We start from the raw sequence: 18,869 nt of genomic DNA, 5'->3' as shown, positions 1-18,869 counted from the left end.
AGAAGAAAATACCAGAGCTTGCGCTCGGATTACAGGACCCAAAATCCAGGGAATAATCAGTCAGGATCATGGACATCTTGTTATTAGATATAGATAAGCTCTTTACTATAAACCAAAGCAGAGTAATAAAATGAAATATTAGTATTATTGTGACTATATTGAAAAAATATGTTTAATCATTTGTTACAGTCTAATAAAGGCAAACTAAATATAATAATAGCTCTCATTTGAAGCTTAGCTTGCATCAGGTTTTTTTCTTCCTAAACAATCTAGACCTAAGAACAAGGACCGGCATCATCTTTACAAGTTGACATATTGGTAAATTAGACAAATCTTCTTCTTGTTTTTTTTTTGTATCTCTCTGTGCGTCTCCATTTGTTTCGCTTAATTACAGTTTTGGTGTTAAATAAAAAATCCTCCCCTGCTGGAGCCTCATTAACCATGTGGACTATAGAGGTACAACGACTCTGCAGTGTGCAGAAGATTTGCTTTAATAAACTTTGTAGAGTTTATCTTCTCAGAGCGTGTTCGGAATCCTTAAAAGAACCAGATGAATCACTCCTGATCCCCTCCCCTTGGTTTTCTTATTATTATCATGATTATATGTTCTCAGCAGAAGCGTTGCAAATAATTCCCTATTAGTTCTACTGATTTGCACCGAATTTTCTCATGTCTTGGAATTTAAGGGAGACGGAATGGTGACGTTAAGATTGTAGAGGGTTGATGCATTTCCTAATGTTGTGCATACACATCCTAATGTATTCACATCCACTCACATAATCTGATCTACTTTTCATTCTTGTATGTCTGATTTCTGCAGTCAAATAGGAAGAAACTCTGTTATTTTAATTTTTTTAGAGCCCACTTAAGAACCACTGAAGAACCCTTGTGTGTGTAGAGTGTATCTATATACATGTCTGCATTTATACTAGGCAATCTGTTATGTATTCTAGGGTGGAGCCATAAATACATAGGGGTCATGAAGCTATAAATGCCCCTGTAAAATTTCCTCATGGCCTCCATAGAAAAAGATGCGACCACTCTGTTAAGTGGAGTCCCCTCTATTCTTTACATTGACAAATGGCCAGTCCTTGCCAGTGGACACACCTGTTACTGGAAGCACTTGAGATTTTCTGCAAGGAAAATTGAAGAAGGTCCCTAACAAAGGGCATGGGTGCTAACGACTCCATGTCAGAGCTCAACTTGTGCTGGCCGACACTGGGGGCTGCAATTGAAAATAAATTTTGTCTGAAAAAGGGCGCGCGGGGCACACAGGAGAAACAACCAGAACAAAAGCAGTTGTGGGATAAGTTATTGACTCCTCTGACAGGATGAATGCAGTTCATTATGCCCTGCCAGTTAGCACAGTGGTTTGCATCTCAGCCTGCATTAGGCGGCAGGTGCAGGAGCCATTTTGTACCGTCCCAGGGGGGAAAATGCCTGAGGCCTGTCATCAGCTGATTTCATAGACAAATGTTTGCACCGCACAGCTAAAACAGAAAGCATATTTCCATCATAAGAGCGTTTTGCAACAGCCATTAGTGTCGCCGCTCATTTGCATGCTAATTGGGCTGTTAACGCAGTAAATGTCTACACTTCCTTGTTTCTGTAACACAGTGGCTGGTTTAAACCTTATACATTCATTTATTTCCATAGGCCTGGTAATTTTATTGGAACTTTGTTTAACCATCTTCACATGATCTGATTTAATATAATCGGCGCCATTATCAGTCTGTTGGAAGCAGGGTTTGCCTTTATAGTCCAATCAAACAAATCTCTGCAGTTCTAGTTCATTGCAACCAAAAGCATTTGTTAGCACATCGTAAATTACAGGACAATTTATTGTGCTCTTCTGGACCAACTTCAATGCAAATGCAAACCAGACAACTTAATCAATTAGAATTAGAGGAAACCTGGAGCCAAACTTGATGGAGAAGAACAACTGAAAAGCAAGTCCTTTTATTGGTGAGTCAATCTACAGCATCCAAGTCAGTGTTTGATGTCCCTTTAGCTCAAAAAACGCAATGGCAAAAGGAGTGTGCGCTCCCCAATATCCTCCCACTGTGTCTGACAGATGGCGTTCACTAGTTGGCCATAAATGGCTGTCACAGAGTGTTTGTCTGTCTGCCAGAGCCTATGAATAAGGGACTCCCTAGGAGAATGTTACTGCCCCGACATTGCCCGAAAACTAACCGTGCTTGATTGTCAACCACCAACACGTGAGGCCCTCACACCACCCAGCCTTCTGCTCTGATACCAAAAAGGTTTGGGGGAGCAGGTGCGATCAAGGGACGTGTATTTAGTTAAATCATATGCCAGCACATGCTTCAAAGCTGCCATGGCTAATGTCGCTCAGGGCAAATGTCCTCTGAAAGATAGAGGATTCATGGCCTGGCCTCTGATACTACTCTCAGTGTGTTATATTTGGACAGCTTGAGGACGGTGTCGTGAAAATCTTAAAAAACCAACCCAATCAGAAGGCTATCTTATTATTCTAAAGCCTATTATAATAGATGCGGAATGTGAAAAATTAAGCCATGCTACTGCTAAATTAAGCATTGTTATAAAACCATTCTTATCCAGATGTGAGCCATGACTACATCATGCTTATTAGCCCCAAACGAATTCACCGAAAAGAAAGCTGCTAAATATGCTAAGGAAGCTGAACTCACAATTAATGAGCTATCTCTTTAGAACCTTATAATGGTCAGGAGATTAGTCATAAAGCTGTGTCAGTTAAATAGGCTGCAAGAGTTTTGAAGTAAAAAATAAATTCATATTACCGAGTGGACGAATCACTAGGATAGGTGTCTGAGTTATTAGCTATTTATTCATAGCTGCCTAGTGGACAAGCTGGTTTAACAACCTGAAAAAGAAAACACTGTACTTTTTTTATTGACATTCACAAAGAAAAAAGCATTCATTTGATATTAATGTGTAAATGTAATAGATTTCTCAGTACTGTGGTGCATCTGGAAGCTTTTAACTATAGTCCAAGTTACTTTCCACAGCATGCTGCTCTACACACATCAGATTTTTTTTTTTTAGAAATCATGAACATTTCTATTTCATAAAAATGATGTGGTAGATAAGAAACTTTGTATACCCATGATATACAGGAGAAAATGGTAATAAGGTATTCCCCTGGTAATAAGGCACTATAACAGTGGTCCTAATTGAAATAAGCTTTACTTGACAAAGTAGACACCGGGTCTTCTTTTAAAATTCCAAGATGAGATTTATATTTATCTAAGAAAGCTTTGTAAGTAGTGTAAGGACACTGTGAAATTGTTGTCATGTAGTTACATCAGATCAGGTTGGTGGTTAGATCAGAACATGGAAATATTTTAAACAAATAACACTAAGAGAAAAATGAACAATGAAACTGCTTCATCATACATACATACAGAAAGGAAGATGTAGAAACTATTTAATGGCACAATCTTTGGATTCCTTCTGGTGGTCTGTGATTTAAAAAAATGTTCCGGCAGTGGAAATCATGTTATTATATGTATTATTTCTTTTAACTGATCACTTGAATTAAATGGGTTTAAAGCAAACCTCAATATCTAAAAAAAAACACGTCCCATAACGTGAATATAATGTGTTCAGTTTCAAGAATAGAAAGCTATTCAAAATATCGTTAGTTAAATAATATTCCAGTTTTATAAAAATAAAACTGAGAACAAATTTGTTTCACAGTTCACAGAGTCTATTTAACTGTTATAAATGGATTCAGGTGAAGCGGTAATAATAATCGATGGAGATAAGATTTGAGAGGAAACTTATGAACCTTTAGAGGAAATATATGAACATAGGATTATATGTCTGTCATGAGTCATGAAAGGTTTGGATAAACATTGATAATGAGATAAATAAGAAGAATGTTGATCTTCATGAGCATTTTACCCTCCCGTACCTCATATACATTACAACTCAATTAGTTATTAGCTTCTATGCTGCTCTTATGATGCCTTGAATTTCGTCTGGGATCAATAAAGTATCTATCTATCTATCTATCTATCTATCTATCTATCTATCTATCTATCTATCTATCTATCTATCTATGTAATAACATGGTTATTTGAATACCTTTAAAAGTCTATCACTAACACAAATACTTGCAGTATGGTCCGATTACTTTCTTGTGATTGGAGATCATCGTAAGCCCTTAAAATGCTTTATTTACTGTTGTAAATGTTAGCATTGTTCAGAATGCATTCAGAATCACTACAGCTATACGTAAAGTTGAGTAGTTAAGCTTCTTACAAACTTAACATTAGATGCATATTTATTTTCTTATATATTGGACTTTACAGTAATGCTATTATAGGTGAGACATGTTCAGTGTATAGTTTAGCTTATTTTGGAAGTCACTTGACAGAAGTGGATCAATGCCAGCCATGTGCCAGAGGAAATTGGTCACAGTACTGTAGGTAATTTGTCAATCAGTGTCTAAATAGCCTGAAGTAAGAGGCAACTCCCTTCAAATTTCATAGAACATATAAAGGGAAATATCTAAATATGTCAGAAATTGTTTACAAAGATTTCATTTTGAACTGATAATATTCACTAGTTTATTGAATTTTTAAACATGCATGCTATACACTAATAAAACATTTCATTGCAATATTAACAACTAAATAACTCTTATGACAACCTTATGGTAAATCTTATGGTATCACTTTTATCCAGGATATTTATATCCAAAGACCACTTACCAAAGACCAACATTGTGTGTCTCTCTTAAAGAAGTCTAAAAAACTGTGTATGAGTGTATAGAGGCCTCGGGACAGCAGAGCTAATTATAGTCTATTCTGTGCACTGGTGTGAAAACAGAAGTGACAGCAGCAGTGGTCCACTGGCATGGCGGAGGCCTGCAAGACACCCCCACACACACACCCCCTGCGTCTGGCTGGGCCAGAATCATCATATGGACAAATCACAACTGATCCGGGGCTGTAATGGCTGCCAGATGTTAACGCTTTGTACTCAATGGCTCTCCGGAGACCTCACCTAATCAGAAAAGAGGCATTACTGTAGGGAGGAGCACATGTGTGTATATGTGTATGTGTGTTTTGCACATGACTTCATTATTGTATCTGTCTACTGTCTTCTTATAGTCTGAGCATTATACCAGATCCATAGTAAAAAGGCAATTAACAATGGAATAGCAACATGAAATATTGCTCACACACTCACACAACAATGTATAAGCCAAACATTATTTCTACCCTTTCACTTGTAAACTATTTTAAATTTAATTCTTTGATTTAATTCTTCCAATGGAATCTTTAGTGAACACTTTATCATGGTTGCTTGTAGCTCCAGAGCCTTCACAGGAACACTAGGCACTCTCTGGATGGCAGTCTATTACATGGCACTCTTGCAGGGCACAACACAACGTCAAACACTTGGGGCAAAAAAGGTTACTGAGAATTAGTAGTTAAGTGAAACAAAAACTAAAACAAAAGGAAATATGCTGCATTTTGCCTGAAACCATCCTTGTGTGTTACATGCTAGCTCAAGAATAAATTAATCAGAGACAAAATATCCTACACGTAATCAAAATTTATTATTATAATTTATCATTGACTCTATCAATGCCTAGGCAATTATGTTAACTAATGAAATCAATGCTTATTTAACCTGACAAAGACTAGCAAAGAAAATAGGCAAAGATAATGGTAACCTATTTAAATATAGCGAGCTAATATTAGGAAATTAGCTGAATTTACTTTGACAAAATAATATTAACATATAGTAATGGAGTACAGTTGTTGAAGTATTTTCTTCTCTGACAAAACAGGTGGATTCAATAAAAGAAAAATTGTATGAGCAACTGCATTAAGATTCCCATTACAGTCTCCCTTTCCCCCTTGCAAATCCAACTCCTGCTATGCTAGCACTGAAGCAATGTTGAGTAGCTGTGCTCAGAGGGCAGTGGAGGGTGTAATGGTATGGGTGGAATAACAGGCTGCTGCTATGGGAAATATAACAGATGTTGTGTTTGCTGTTGGGGTAGATGCTGAACTGGTATCAAACAGCTGGTCACTGTGACACATACACACACACACACAATCAGGGGAGAAAACAACTGCCAATCCAGTGCAGGCTTAAACTAGATGGATTATTTTTTTAGAATAAACCATCTATCTCATTCCATTAGCTATTCTAATGAGTAAAATATATTTTTATTATACATTTTTCTGCAGTGTCAGCAGAAAAGACATCCACAGTTCCGCTCAGTTTGAGGTCTCTTTCATTGCAGATGCATACACTCACAGGAACACACACACACCTCTAAAACACTTCCACAGTGGGAAGAGGAAATGCGACAAACTGGCAGCCGTCGCTCTCGTCACTCAAAGCCCTCTCGTCCGTTCTGAGCCGCCGCTCCCTGCAGTAGGGACGGCCCATCTGTCCCCGGCGCAGCCTCATTATCCCATTAGCAAGCCATTACAGCGTCCTCCTCACCACTGGAGCCTAATGTCATTGCAGAGTGCATGTGAATATATGCCGCAGACCCCTGGAGCTGTAGAGCATCCTTTTCAACACAAAAGGGCAAGATGGCACACTTCTGCAAGCATTTGCTCTAAACCACACAGCACTATGCTGCCATTTGGACGCACATCTGTCACAAGGTTCCATGCAGCAGGCTGCCTTGTTGTGTTCGCCATGGGGACGTTCTGACACATTGTGGATTGATGTATTAATGAAATGTCGCCAGCTTGTCAGTAGCGATCGAAAGAATATGACCAAGCTCAAACGGCTCCAAACGGTTCAGCGATGATAAGCATGGCTTCTAAGACCGCGCTTCCATAAATAGAGGGAATTAACTCTTAGTAATGATTATTAAATGCTTATTATGCAGTAATAACTACAGTGTAACAACTATAAATTGAACAATGGAAGTGTGAATCCATATAATCTATTAAATGCGTACTTAAATAATAACCATTATATTCCTCCAAACAAAATATTCCTCTGTATTTGAGCTAACTTGAACTTTTCAGTAGTTAGCACAAGGTACATATTTTTACAAGCAGATAAAAAGCCATTGATTTAAATGTGTAACAAGTTAATTGATGCACCTACTACTTCTTAATGCATTATATATTATATATTTTTCTATACTTAATGCTGTGTATGCCATTTAATGTAATGCAATATAAGGTAGTACAGTATGTAATGTTAATGGGTTCGGCTGCAGTGACACATAATATAATAAATATCATAAAATACTAAAGCAGCCCAAATAGAGAATATTAAATGCTGGAAAAACATAAACAATATAAATTTTTCAAATTATAATCCCATCATGCATGATATAATACTACTTGAGTAATAAGGTGGATAGAGGGACGGCAATCTTAATAGGAACTGAATTTTCAATATTACGTGACAATGCATATGACAAATATTCCTGCATCATCATCTGTAGACAGAATAATTATGTATGTACAGTAGTCCAATTTTTGTAATGAATATTTTTTATTTTTTACAACATTCATTCCTTGCTAATATGAAACCCAAACACAAAATTTTTTTAAATAAGTACCAACAATAATGATTAATTCATAGACACTAATACACTAATTTCATCAATGTTAACTGCAACAGTGGAACACATTGTATGTTTGAAAAACACAGTAATTTACATTATTCATGCAGGAAATCAGTTTTATAACCTATGAGAGACACTACTATACAAACCTTTTTGTACTTTCCATCTGATAGCGTATTAGGATTAAGGACATATCAGCCTGCTATAGTGTCACTTTCTCCCATCTGAGCAAATTCACCTCTTCTTTGATCACATCACTCAGATCTGTCAATCAAAGCAGGCCTTCCTATTCCATCTGTCTTTACTCACAGGGTAAAAAGGAAAGTGACTGCCCCCCATTAGCAACTTATTAGAGATGGAGGGTCATGCTACTTTCTACTGGAGATTCATTCCTGATTCCATTAGAGGTGATTTAAATACCTGTGCTGTGCTTTGTCCCTCAGGCCGGCCCTGCTCTTTATATGGCCACTGTTATGCAGGGAAAGCACCAGGGCTGGAGAAGGTTGCTCAGGGGTCATCCATCACCCGGTGTCAAAAGAAGGGGCAGCCTCCTGGAGAGTGCCCGCCATTCTCCCCTCCTACAGCCATGGGGCGGAGCAGGAGGGCTGACTGACATGCCCTCTGTCCTCTCAGTGTTTGGGTAAGATGTTCCACTTCATCGAGCCACTTTAGACTGTTAGTACTGTTTACTGTAGTGATCAATGCATGACTGAATGAAGGTTTTTTCCATTTCTGATTCAATTTCTGTCTCATTATGTGGCCAGTTTAATTTATTTTGGGTTCGTTTTATATCTTTGTGGGGACAAATGTTTAAAAGGACAAGAATATATAATAACTGTTTCATTTTGTGGGGAACATTTAGCTGGTAACACTGAGGATTTTTTTTTTGTGTGTGGGTGTTTTTACGTAAAGACTATCTCGTATTACTGTGTGATGCTGATATGTCATCACTTGCTGAACTTTGGGTTGAGGAGACCTTTCCAAGCAGGTGCTATATTTTTCTCTCACTAGTTTATGAGTCAAATGCAGCATAAAAATCCATGACTATGTAGCAAACCAGGAAACAACACCAGAGTGAATTTACACTGTAGTCCTGATAAGTCAGTGTGTGTTTTATAAAACAGAACTGAAATTGTAAAATCATTTCTTTGTAGTTACTAATGTTTTAGATTTATGGTTTAGTGTAGAAATGTCTTGTGTATGTGTGTAAAGTATATCTGTTTGTGTGTGTCAGTGTCTAAGTTCCAAATGCTGGAACAAAAACAATAAAAAGACACAAAATTGCATCGTAGCTGCAAATTAGAGTAAAATATTGCCAATATGAGAAACACATTCGTTTAGATAATTTGCTTGTGCGAGTGAGTTTCAGCTCTCTGTTTTTTCCAACCCACGCTGCTGTCATTACACTGACCGTTCCGCGCCTACCATCTGTGCATTGTCTTGTGAGTGGTAGGTAATAATGACTAACAGGGGGGCAAACACTCTATTTAGCACATTACTCGGAAAACTACTGAGCCGAGCTCCCAGCTGGTAAAAATTCCTCTTCTTCGTACTATTTCCCAACAGGCAGGCCCGTAGACACAGTAAATACTTTCATATGGAAACACAGCAGCTGGAGACCATATTAACACACATCTGCTTTTACAACAGAGGCTGCATTAGGTGCATACAGCTTCCACTACAACAATTTGTGGAATGCATGATATATCCAAACTGAAATGTAGGCTCGTGGGGCATTTAAGCATGAGATTTACAGCAGATAAAGTCTTCTCACAGAACAGAAAGAAAAAAGAAAGAGAGAAAGAAATTGTAATACTTAACACTGTACACTAAAAATCAGCCTCGCATGCTGAAATTTAAAAAAAAAAACAGTATGTTGATTATGCAGAAGCTTTAGGCAGGGTGGATAAAGCCTCCCATGCCGCATGGCTGGCTGGGTATTGTGTGCCACTCAGCAGCGTGCCGAGGCTGCATCAAAGTGCAGTCCATGGCAGCGTTCGGCACATACAGGCCCCGAGCTGCAGGTTCCCGGCGCCGAGGCTGCCTGGCCGCTGAGCCTTCACAGCGGCCCACTGAAGGGTGTGAAATCACTATGATTAATAATTACAATTATTTGCAAATGTGCCAGCTGCTCTTGCGCAGTGGATGCCTTTGATTTATGGTGCTGTAAGCGCCTTTAGCTATTGTGCTGTCCGAGGTGGGGAGACGTTAAACGTTGCCCCTCCCCAGTGCGTACACACATACACACACAAAATATGATTTTGCCTTTCTTATCCTTCCGGCCCTCTGGGCCACTCCACACTCCCTCAGAATGTATACACTCTTGTATTACTGTCATAGTGCGGCATTTCCACAGACCTGTGACAATGACTGTAGCTGAACAATCTCATGTATGCATTTACCCTATAACCTTATAAACAAAAGCAAATCATTTAGTTACTTTAGTTTTAATCATGCAGTTAATCAATCGGTGTTCCCAAAATTTAAAAAGTACCATACATCCTTGTATTATGAGGACACACACACACACACACACACACACACACACACACACACACACACACACACACACAAATCAGATGAAAGCATAGCCCTTATGGTCTGCTCCTTTTAAACCAGCCCATTTTTATTTCGTTAGAGTCTTCCATTTGTTCTTGGCTCAATTTCTCCAACAAATATTTTTTTATACTGTTATCATATTTAAGTGAAAAATATTACAATCACTATATTTTTGTCTGAGTTTCACAAAATAAAATAAAAAAATCTTACATTCATTCTTAAACACACCTGACATCAGGAGGATGACCAGATATTTTTGGGTAACTCTTATGATTGTAATGATAAAAGATATTTTCTATAATGTATACAAATATTTTATTATATAAGAATCAAAATAGCTGGTCTGTGGGATTTCCCTGTGTAGCGATCGTGAGGGATAATGTGAAACATTTCAAGAATATTTTCCTTCCTGCTGTATATTTAATTATGATAATAATGCATTATATTAACATTATTGCAATATATATTAAAATATATATTATACACATTAATACAAAATAAATCATTATGAAATACCAGCAGTATTTGAAACAAATGAACTGGATTCTCACAGAATTGGTATACACCAACTCCAAATTTAATCTGATCTTCCTTTTGTTTTCTTCACATTTGACGATTCTCAGAAATACGTTTTCTTGCATGGTAAAAAAATATTTTTCCAGAAGCTGCAGTATTGTTAGTAAAGATTTCACAATTCAAGATTTGAACCGGTTTTTATTTTCACTGATGTTCGAAAGCATTTACAGTAAATCATTTTGCCATGTGAAAGCTTGAGACCTCAGTTCCGGATTAAGTGAACGCAGACTAAAAACAAAATAAATGCAAAATAAAAACAGACAAAAAGCTGTAGATCTGTATAAATGCAAAACCAAAATGTTGTAAATTTTACCGGATACAAATGCACATCTTGAATGAATTTGAATTGAAATCAAATTCAAGATTATATTATTAATAACAATATGGATGTACTGTGTAAGGGCATTTATTATACACTTAAGGACTGATAGAGTTTAACAAATCTAATGGCCCATTTCCAACATTCAGGCAAGTTTTTTGGCATAGATACACTTTGATACACTCATAGATCCTCTCTCTCTCTCTCTTTCTCTCTCTCTCTCTCTCTCTCTCTCTCATCTCTCTCCCAATCCCTCTCTCTCAATACCTCTCTCTCTCTCTCTCTTGCTCTCTCTCTCTCTTTCTCAGAAAACCAACACACACACAAACTGCTTTTAATAGATGTGCATGGTTTCATAGCACTGTTCTGTTTGTGTTCTCAATCAGGTAGCACTGACTAAGTCCTACCTGCATAAGGCCAAGCGCAAAAGGAGTTCAGTCAGTATCTGCTGGATTTTTCTCTTTTGGCACGCAACCTAGAGTATATCAAATGGAGTGGGTGGCAGCCAAGTAGACCCTCAGTGATGTGTCTATCCGCGGAGGAACGATCCACCAGATTAGTGCGCTCATTAATCACTATCAGAGCCGTATCAGATGATTTCCACCCAGAAGGGAGCTGACAGCCAGAGCCTGTAAACCTGTCCAAAAGTCTTAATTTGATAACTGTCCGACCGGCATCTGTGCTGTTTCCTTTTTGACGGAATGAAAGAGACAGGCTGTTCATGCGTAAAATAGACATATAAATAAACATTTCCAGACTCGTTTCCAGATTCCAGCAGTTTCTCAACAAACTTTTGTACTGTGACCAGGCTCATGTTTCAGTGTTATGACTTTCATCTTGGTCACTTTCTGCTTCACTTCAGGATCTGGACAAGACAAAGAGCTTGAAGGAACATAGAATAAAGTTTAAGACAAACACAAATCCTGTACTTGCTACAGAACTACACAAATATATCAGTAAAGTCATTTTTCATTTATAAAGTGTCAGAAACTAGTAAATTTAGGCTTACAAATCAAAGACGATTAAATACAATAGAAACACTTCAGTATTTAATTGCAAAGGTAAAGCACTCATAGTCCACTAGTCTTTGTATTCGAGCAGGATAACAGCTCGATGGCTACAGCTACTTTCACTTTAAAGCCCACACATAACCTGTTTTTCAGTGTGCCGACAGAATGAGCGCAGATGCCAGGCTAGTGAGACAGTGGCAGGTGATATAGCAGTGGAAGCTGCCTCTCAGAGGCCACTTAACGTAGAGAGATTGCCCGAGGCAAAAGGAACCTGCCAGTCAAGAGTGCCCACCTGCAGGCGCCCCTATTCCACCTGACATCGCTCTGCAGATGGGGCAGTCCCCCAGGTAGAGGCAGCCCAACACTCGCCATTAATCATTGCATAAACCTCACCCACAGGGAGGACCTGCAGGTTAGCCGTCATTTGGCGCTAAATTGAGTGAAAAATAGATCTGGCAACGGGATGCCGCTGCACACAAGTCCCTCGAGGAGCTCCGGTAGGTGCGTATACAGCACTGCCCAAGCAGCTAAGTAATCTGTCAGTTAGTTAAAGACATCATCATTCATTTGGCTTAATAAACTCAACAACAATCACTGCCTTCATCTGTTTTCTCTCTGCTTTTGTCCCATTTATCTTTATTTGCCTGCATACCGTAAGTCACAGCATTTACAGATTAATAATGGCGTATGAAATATGGCGCTTTCTCCTATTTAACACTAATGAAAGCTACATATTGTACGTATATTAGTTAGAAATCAGATTGTTTGATGAATTCTGTTAAATGGATAAACTGCAAGCAAACAAATATGATAAACTATGAGGATTCTGAAGCATTTATTTATGTTTTTGTATAAGTCTTATATATGTATCTACAATAAAGAGATGTGTAAAGATCAGATGATTTGGATCTAATTCTGGGGAATAACCAGATTCATTTAGATTCTAATTTATTCTAAAATTATTATTATCATTTAAAAATAGGTGACGCATGCACTGATGCATAAATTCGTCATCAGTTATAAATTAAACAAAGGCTGACCCCAGGTTCTAGAAAAAGAAAGTTTTTTTTCAATTGAAGGCTACTCTGCATAAATAAAAACTAATTTAGATGTGTCATTAAATATTAAATTATTGTCTTAAGATTTATAATTGTATCATATTGTTACCGATCATGTGTGTGTGTGTGTGTGTGTGTGTGTGTGTGTGTGTGTGTGTGTGTGTGTGTGTGTGTGTGTGTGTGTGTGTGTGTGAACTCTGCAGTATTCCTCCTACTTCAGCAGTGCCATGTCAAACCAGGACAAGACCGTACCACTGCCACTTCCAGGAGATTGAACCCAGTTTTCTCTCCATGTGAGTGGATTAAAGAAGCTGGGAACAAAGCTGTCCAGAAATATGATTTATGACTGTGGGGACTAAACACCTCTGTGGCAGACACTGCCATACTGACACTTTACTTATTGTCAGCAGTGACAACTCCAGCAGCTATGGGGCAGGTAGTTGCAATTGTGTAATGTGCTCAGCTTTAATGTGACTGAATGTGATCCTGGGTTCACTGCATCCAACTATACTTACCACAGATAAAGTAAAGAGCAGTGCTTTTCACATTCATTAATGCTATTTACATTACTACTAATAATAATAATCCAAGCACTCTTTGCCCCAGCCATTACAATTCAATTCAGTGTCAGTCAACACACAGAAACAACATGACAAATTAATCCTGAGAGGAAACCATACTCAAAGTGGAATCCATCCTTTTCAGGGTAACACTGGATAGTGGCAATTTCTTAGTGGCAACTGTTGACGGTGTGATTTGTGTGAATCTATTAAGCAATTCATAAGTTAAAGCTGCTTGTGTAAACCATTCTCAATCCTAGAAAGACTGGTTTTCATGTACAGCCATATTGTCGACATGTTTTTTGAAGTTTATGCTAAAGCTCCTAGGACTAGTTCTCAAAAGTAGGTTTCGGTACTATGCAAATTATTGTAAAATCTAAGAAGGTGGGTTCAAATGGTCCAAATGGCAAGTAATTTTTCCTGCAAATTAAGAGAGTTTTCCTAACATTTCTGGGGTTTAAGGGAAACTTGGTGTTTGATATACCATGCTGTTTGGTTTGGACCCACTCGCTTTCTTAGACAGTCAAGTTACTGCAAATCAATAGAAAATTCTTCTTACTGATCACCTTATAATGAAATAGTTCTTTGATTATGGGCAGGGTCTGTTCCAGGTTGACTCCGCACAAGGGGTACCAGGGCACTGAAGGGTTTAGTGAGGATCAAAATGATATAAATTACATCCTGCCGACATTCTAAGTCTCCACATCTCAAATTAGAAAGTGCATTGAGATGATGCCAACCCTGTAAGGATCCTGAGGCATCTAAACATCCTCACAGGGTTGGCATGACGTGACGACGTCACGTCACGTCGTCACGTCATGCCAACCCTGTGAGGATCCTGAGGCATCTAAACATTTACCAGCTCCAGTTGGACTCCAGATGTCAACTACATGTGGATATACATGTATTGGATTGTACTTTGAGGACAACAACCTCCTAATCAATATACAATTGTCGGACTGTATATTTATAATCACACCCTCCAGTGTCACCCAAATGAGGATGGGTTCCCTTTTGAATCTGGTTCCTCTCAAGGTATCTTCCTCTTCCATTTAAGGGAGTTTTTCATCGCCAGAGTCGCATCAGTCACCTCAGGCTTGTTTATTGGGGATAAATATAAACACATTTTTAATATTATATTAATCTTTGTATAATATCACATTATGTTCTGTAAATCTGTTTTGAGACAATGTCCATTGTTAAAAGCGCTATACAAATGAAATGTAATTGAACTGAATTGAATCACTGAACATTTGATCAGGTTAGACTGTCTGGTTTTGGTGTCCTCGGCTACCGGGATTAAATGTCAGTTTAAATATGACAACTAGTTTTGAAAAACTTTGACAGTGATTATTTTGTGAGAATTTATAGGGGCTCATACTCTACTTTATTTTTAATACAGAAACTGTAATGTACAGATTCATCAAATGTACAGATTCATTCAAAAGATCATCCAATAAATGACTTAACACATTCAGCAACACCCACATGTGCTTTTCCTACTATAATATGGGAAAGGCTGTAATCTTTATTGTTTGGCTTTCAGCAATGTTCTCTCTCTCTCTCTCTCTCTCTCTCTCTCTCTCTCTCTCTCTCTCTCTCTCTCTCTCTCTCTCTCTCTCTCTCTCTCTCTGATCTCTGAAGCTCTATTGTTACATCAAGTTTAATTAATAGGTTGTGAAAAGCCAGAGTGCCCTGTGTTTTGTTCTTCTATGTGTTTGTTCTCATTCTCCCACAGTCAAGTGCACAACATGGGGGCTCATCTCTCAAAATGGTGAAGGAGAAAAGTTTTACCTGCCCACATTTTGATATCAACCTAATCGAGTATCTCATGACCCCACCTATCAGACTTGACCCCACCTTTGCTATGTTGGATAGTGCTTACCCCTCTCTGCATCGTGAGCAGCAATAATTACTAATCTGATGCAATTGCCCCTTATCTTTATGCCTACCAGAGGTCATCGAGCTGCGGTCATCTAAAGGGGAACACAAAGAGAACGGGTTAGGCCCCCTCCGTAGGGAGAAGAAAGGATGGAAAAATGGCTCCAGCAGCTTTTAATAGTTGGCGCTGAGAAAATTAAAGGTCACAACCTGAGCTTTCTGATTTACGGTCAGCTGTGGTCTTTCTGATATAACATTGCCTCTGTTCACACAAAATAAATTTGATAAGTACTTGAAGTCCAGTGTGAATTGTATGCACTCTCTGAAACGCATAAGCCTGCGGTCCCCCTGAGCAACATAACCTGAGAACCAATGGATTTTTTATGCACCCCCACATATAAAAGTTCTATTGCTTAAAAACAAGGCAATTTATGTCGCTGCCTCATTGTGCTCTGAGGACGCTTTGTCTGGAGCTACACAAGGCATATTCTAAAGACGTTTAGGTCTGATGTACATAAATCAGCATCTTGGCTGTGCAGTCTCTATACGAACGTGCTCTATATCATATTCGACGATGGCTTAGTGCCATTCATGAATAGCCAGCCAATGACGCGGACACTAGCGGGTGGTCTGGCACATAAGGGTTAAATATGGTTCAGTCTACACTGCTCCAAAGGCCGATATTTGTTAGAAAAAACTTATGTTAGCTATCTGTCTTTTCTTGTTGTGAGAAAATGGCAGGTAGTTTGAGACAACACATTGATGTTCTTAGAATGAACTTCAGGCATGAGTTTTCGGCCCTTTTGTTTCTAAAATATGTGACAAAAAAGTGAAATATGCATCATGAATATATGTTAACACAATTAGTGCACTGACATAGGCATTTTATATAGAGACGATATATTAAATGAGCACAACATTTTATGTATAGACCAAATATTTGACAATATGGTATGAAAAAAGTGTTATGATACATATTTTATATCAGGTTCAAATTTCATAAGCAAAATTCTATATAAAGGAATGAAATACATATAATTATAAAACTCCAAAGCCTGGTACTTACAAGAATATTGTAATAAATAAAGAAAAGCTCCAAGTAAGACAGGTTTAAAAAAAAACACACACAAAAAATATCTGATTAGTACAATTATCATCTGAAGTCTATATCCACCATGTTGACTTCAGCCCAGTGGCTGATGGGAAGTTTTTCCCCTCCTCTGCTTTTGCCTCCATTGTTAAGGCACAAAAAAAAGGCAGCGTCCCCATTGATCACCCTGACAAAGTGCCTAATGGGCATTCCCACACAGACAAGATAGACATCGGCCAGGTACACAGCCATGGCAACCAAGGAGCGCTTGAGAACAGGAGCAAATGGGAGGGCGCATCAGTCCCATAGAGTGGCGCTACAGGCCACCGCTCACCTTTGACATGGCCCTGTGAATGAGAGTTTGTTTTCCGATTGCTACGGTCCATCCTCACGCGGCGGCTCACAAACAGGCAGTAAACAGACAGCCAGCAGTTCAAAGCAGGCACAGAAAACTGGGGTCCCACTTTGGCTGTGTTCACATGAGAATCAATCTGTTTTGAGTCTTTGAAGTGAGCAGGATAAAGGAATAACGGGGGCCTGCTCTGAAAGGGAGACAAGAAACGAGGCTGAAAGAAACAGCAGTGCTCTACACCATCCCTCATGCATCATAGTAACAGCAAATGTAAAATGAATTCTTTTTTTTTTTGTGCTTTCAAGCAGGTGAACTTATACATGATTTTTCCTAGTCTCAGATGCCTGATTAATAATTAACGGAACTAGATATATGAGTAGAGTATATTTCATTTTTAAGAACTGGTTTTAACTGACCTGGTTAAAAATATATCTCTGTAGGCAAAATTATAGCTAATTGTGTTATGATCTGTTCCTACAGAAAGCTCACATAGCTTCATTCATAATTTACCCAGAATCACAGAGTAAAGAAAGAAGAGTTGTTTTATTTGTGTTAGCCTGCAAAGAAAACCAAGACGCCTGTCTGAAGTGAGCAAAATGGACAATGAGAGGAGGAGAGGGACACTTTTCCCCTCTTTCTGCCTTTTTTATTTTAACACAAACACGCTCGGACAAGCGTTTGGCTTTTCAGCTAATTAAGCCGTTTTAAGAAGGACTGGTCGAACAGTGACATCTTGGCGGGGAAGCAGTGAGTCAATGGGCCGATACAGAAGGGACGACATTTATGGGGTGGCTAAGGCCATTGTCTCCATCCTCACAGGATCTTTTCTAGTTGGCCGCCTCTGCCAGAGTGACCTGTACAATGAGAAGAATGCAAAAGGCTAACCTCTTATGCCAGCCACAAAAGGGGTCCGTCACAGAATAAAAAAATTTCATGCTGCTGGGCGGCAACTCTCTTCTGCCAAGATGCCACAGATACTTGGTTCTCTCTGCAGGGACTGTAAGTCAATTCTATAGCAATGCAGAACTTTATGATACTCTGCAGCACACATGGAAAATAGCTCTGTGAAGTCAATATAAAATAAACAAGCATAAAAATAATATGCTTGACTCACCATGTTGATGTATTATTATTATTATTATTATTATTATTATTATTATTATTATTATTATTATTATTATTTAGTAATACATTTAGTATTATAGTCAAGATAATTGGGACACAATTATAATTATTTTATAATTTTTATAATTAAATTATTTATTTGTTTTTAGCATTTTATTATCGTTTTATTGTTTTTTTAATTAAATAGTAACTTTTTTTATCATTTTATTATTTTATTGAATAAAATTATTTAATTTTATTTAACTGAGCTTATAAATTAAATACTTCATTACCTACTTGAGTAATGCTGGAAAAAATAAGAAAACAAAACTGAAAGAACTCAAAATAAACTAAAGTAAGAATGACTAACATGTTCTCACAGTGCTGCTGTAATCTTTAAAACTAAGCTGAGAACAATTACCAACACAGTACAAACAATGCTTAGGGTTTGACAAAGCATTATGCAGGTCAGTGTGACCTTTTTTTGCTTTCTCTGTACACACTCTATACTGCGCTCTAAGCCCCACTGCCATGCTGATGGTGAGCTTGTAACTTCGACGCAACTTTTTAAGCAAAACTGTCAACACCACCTGCTACTTTTTCGAGGCCTTGCCAGCACCAGCCTCTTTCGGTGTGAGCCATGTGTTGTCATAATGTAAAGCCATTACAGAGAGTGTTTAGCACAGTTTTGGAGAGAGCCAAAACACGAACAACAAAGTGTGCCAATTATAGAGTCATTTGAGTGTTTGTTGAGCCTGCAAATAGGCCCGGCTTTGTCTGGCTGACCATATTG

Source organism: Tachysurus vachellii, chromosome 6 (genome assembly GCF_030014155.1).
Source record: "Tachysurus vachellii isolate PV-2020 chromosome 6, HZAU_Pvac_v1, whole genome shotgun sequence".
In the NCBI taxonomy this organism is placed as follows: domain Eukaryota; kingdom Metazoa; phylum Chordata; class Actinopteri; order Siluriformes; family Bagridae; genus Tachysurus; species Tachysurus vachellii.
Note: the sequence above shows the minus strand (reverse complement) of the source record.